General features: G+C 41.4%; 1 long non-coding RNA gene across 1 annotated transcript; it reads right to left on the reverse strand.

Moving 5' to 3' along the window:
• Positions 1-191: 191 nt before the first annotated feature.
• LOC139023881 (uncharacterized) lies at positions 192-3,813 on the reverse strand. Its single transcript, XR_011475101.1, has 3 exons — positions 3,728-3,813; positions 1,268-1,734; positions 192-1,134 (listed from the first exon to the last, which is right to left on the reverse strand). It is a non-coding gene; the product is annotated as an uncharacterized lncRNA (long non-coding RNA).
• Between the last annotated feature and the right edge of the window lie 220 nt (positions 3,814-4,033).

A 4,033-nucleotide genomic window follows, 5' to 3' on the forward strand; every position in this document is an offset into this window, starting at 1 on the left:
TCACAAACATACTGGAACATGCTGTTTCAACATACACATCCAGGCATTGCAAACTGACTCTCACATTTGTGTAWTTGCTGAACCATGCTCATGATTTTGTTTCTCTTCTGTGTGTGTGTCCCTCTGCCCTCCAGTCCGACATGCTGCCCTCACTATATACCACGCAACCCACAGTCAACATGGAGGTCTTGTTCAAGGTCAGGAAGTTCACAGAGGACTTAGAACAGGAGGGTTGAGAGCTCCTGGTTGGCAGGGGCTTTAATACTTCTTACTCAGTCTCTCCTATCAAGACCAAACTCCAGTCAAATAATAGCTACACTATTACAACAGTATTACAACACTACGAACCTGCATTGGCAAGAATGATGGAGCATTTTAATTTACACACAATTGTGCAATGGAAATTTGTTTTTTTTTTGCATATCCCAGCTCCCCCTGAGACACCCACAAGTGCCTTGCTCAAGGGCACAGCGACATCATTATTTATTTTCCCACTTTGTCGGCTACGGAATTTGAGCCAGCAACCTTTCGGTAACTGGCCCAATGATCTAACCTTGAGGCTAHGTGCCGCCCCTTAGAATGTAGGGTGACTCCCCTAGTGGGTCCTGAACCCAGGTCAGCAGCACTACATTGCTGTGTGTCTGTATAGTTGAGGGTATATTGGTTTAGTAATACTCATTCCAGTTCTGGTCCCAGAGGGGATCTCAATACTGTTACACGTAGCCATGATCACCAAGCTACCCTTACTTAACTAAACCTGAATTCAAAAAGAACAAGATGTGCTTGTCATTATTTTATTTTAACTTGTATTATAGTATACCCACATTTCTGTCCACAACTTTTGAATCAGGTACCATTTAAATGTAAGGTGCTTAATACAGTTCCAGCCACTAGGGGGTACTCTAAGGTGACCAGATTTCTGAAATTAAAACCGGGGACATTTCCAGTTCGGCGGTCAATATATCATTAAAATATCCAATGTTATTATCTATGAAATAAAAAAGGGGGATAATTCCGGTTTCATGTATTTCGTCTAACAGACACACTGTGACAGAGAAAACAACTATATTACAGAAACCCTACAGACAAGACAGAACTGTCCGATCTGAACAGCCATTCAGTGGTCCTGGTAGTCTGGGTAGAATAWGAGCAGAAGAGAACATGAGAAAAWTTTTAAAAACAGACAATAGTCTATGTGAAATACTTAACATAATAAAGAAATAAGACGATGATGAGATTATATTATGTAGTTACCACTTATACCCACCTAATCTGTATATTTCTCAGAAGAATGTATCTTATTCAGGATTGCTCTGTCTTTGGCCAGCTTCTCCATGAACTCCTGGCAGGGGAGGTTGAAGTTTGTCTTCACAATAAGCATGGCCTTGATGGTAGGAACAGTGAACCTATTTCTTGCTGCTGTCCATATATCATTCATTTGGGAGAACACTCACTCGACTGGTGCATTACTTCCAGGTAAGCACATGACAACAGACGCTAATCTCGCCAGGTTAGTGTGTGGGATGTCGTTCTCTTTGATGTGGGTAACCACCGTGCTCCATCTCTGACTAAGCGGTGTCTCCGATGTTTTCCATTCTTCAAGCGATCCCCCCCTTTAGGAACTCTTGCAGGCCAGTAACCTCGTCAAACAATGCATCCTCATTGATGGTCACATTGGGGCATTTTTCCTGCAGTGTGGCTGCTACCTTCTGGATCTCTTCACGCTGAGGTTGCCTTTTTAAAAGGAGACAATGTAAATCTTTTAGATTATCTGTGTGTTTTCCCAATGCCTGCAAGTAGTTCACAGCCGTAGTGAAGAATGATTGGGATGTTTTGAGAAAGCTCTCTTTAGACATTGCACCATTTCCCTCTAGCTCTCTCAGAAGTCCTCTGACCAAAACTGGAATGAAGTTGTTATCAAGTCCAGCCAAAGTTCAGTCAGTGGATCTTCGAACATTGTACGCAGGACAACAGGGCATTTGTCTTCAGAAAGAAAAAAGGATTTCAATGGCACATACCTTTTCAGCACTCTTTCTAGAGCAGGGAGCATGGACAGCCAGCAAACATATCTGTGTCCTAAAATGTTATGGTACTCCTGGCCAACAAACTCTTCAGTCTTTCTACTCTGACGCTGAAAATATCTTTGTGAGCAGGTACTCAACATCAAGGGGAATCATATCCAAAGCTGTTCTGGCCATGTTATGAATGACGTGGGCAGGACAACCTAAGCCAATCACCTCCCGCTGCAGAGCATTTTTAACTTTGGTATAGACATTGACCCTCCCCAGCCTATTCAGTCCTCCAAAGTTGGTATTTGTGTTGTCGGCAGAGAATGCCACGACTTTGTTTTGCAGGTTACATTTTTGGATGACCACCAGGACCTCAGCTGCAATCTCCTCTGTTTCTCCTTTCAATTAAAAAAAAAATCAAGCAATTTTGTTTCCATAGATGTGTTGCCACCATATATCTTACAATATCTGACTACTATTGGCAGCAGCTTTACATGTCCATGATTGGACACATCAATGGCCAGGGGCACAAATTCAACCTGGTCTAGGTCCTGTGTTAYCAAAGTAGTTGCCCATGGTGCTAACAGGTTACTCACTGAAGCATCACATTTTGTCCTAGCACATGTAAACTTCGGCTCATAAAGCTTCCGTGTCAGTTGTGCTGTGCAGTCCATAGATCTGTAACTATGATTGTGTCGCATAGTGTGGTATGCAAAGACACCCTCCTGCACAGCTAAATCATATTCTTCTTGGGAAGGCTCTACCTTCTTGAAGAATGTGGTGACAGAGGGCATACCAACACGGGCAATCAGAGAGGCTTTATGCTTTTTTGTCTGTTGATCATCTACCACTGCCGTTCTTCCCCCGCTGCCATTTGAAAAAGAGGAATTACAAAGGGTGCAGTTAACCATTCTATCGTCTTGACCTGAGCGTATAAATGGAAATTCGCTCATCATGTTGTCATTAAAATGGCATTTCCGTTTCTTGGAAAGAGCCATTGTACCTCCTCTTCTTCACTCTCCTTGTGTCACTCTTCTTACTCTCAACTTGTTCTTCTCCTCCAATCGTCTTCCTGATCTTTCTTCCTTTCCTTCGCTTTACCTTTCCACCTCACTCTTCCACACTCTCCTCGCTTCACTCTTTTTACTCCCTTAATTTTTCCTTCTTCTCCAATCTTTAATAATAAATAGTACACTATGAGATAAAATACTTTGGTTAACAGATTCCCATTGCTTGACTCATTTTTGTATTTTATCTGAAAAACATTGTTTGGAATAATAAATTGGCAGGCTCTGTAAMCATATCTTAACCTTTCCTCCTCTATCTCACTCTTMTTCCTATCCAGTCTTCCTCCTCTCCACCCTCTTAACAGAAAACATTATGCTAATGTTATCCATGAACATTTCAAAATATATTTTCACACTACTTATCATGCCAAACCATTAAAATTGTAATCTACAAATAAATATTCTCATAATTGTGCATTAACTTAATATAATCATATTTTCAAAATAGCCCGTCCACTGCATGTTTACATGTGAACGTTTTTTAACCTAGCTACCATGACAGTAGCTGGCTAACCTAGCTAGATAACTTAGTCGACATAGCTAATGTTAGCTAGCATAACCTATTTAAAACCTTATAACGCAGAGCATTTATCTATATAATAAATTGTGACATAACATCATTGGCTAGTATCTCAAACAAGTGTAACTTACCTGGCTTGAAAAGACGTTTGTGGTGATGTTATGGATTCACTTGACACTTGCTAGCTTCTGRCCGAGATTTCCACAGCAGTTTTCTCTAAAACTAGCGCGAGCAAGTAGTTAGAAGAAGTAGAAGAAGAGTGAATGAAGCTGATATAGCTAGCAGCCCCCTCTGCTGGACAAAACAAGCACAACGCGATTGAGACGTAAACCGGTAGACTCTGATGCCCGGTCTTTCTTGCCACATAAAATATTATTTCACTTTGCAGTATGTTTTTAACGCGGAAACGTGGACATTTCCGGGGACAGCTCCTGGGA

This window comes from Salvelinus sp. IW2-2015, unplaced genomic scaffold (genome assembly GCF_002910315.2).
Source record: "Salvelinus sp. IW2-2015 unplaced genomic scaffold, ASM291031v2 Un_scaffold83, whole genome shotgun sequence".
NCBI classification, from domain to species: domain Eukaryota; kingdom Metazoa; phylum Chordata; class Actinopteri; order Salmoniformes; family Salmonidae; genus Salvelinus; species Salvelinus sp. IW2-2015.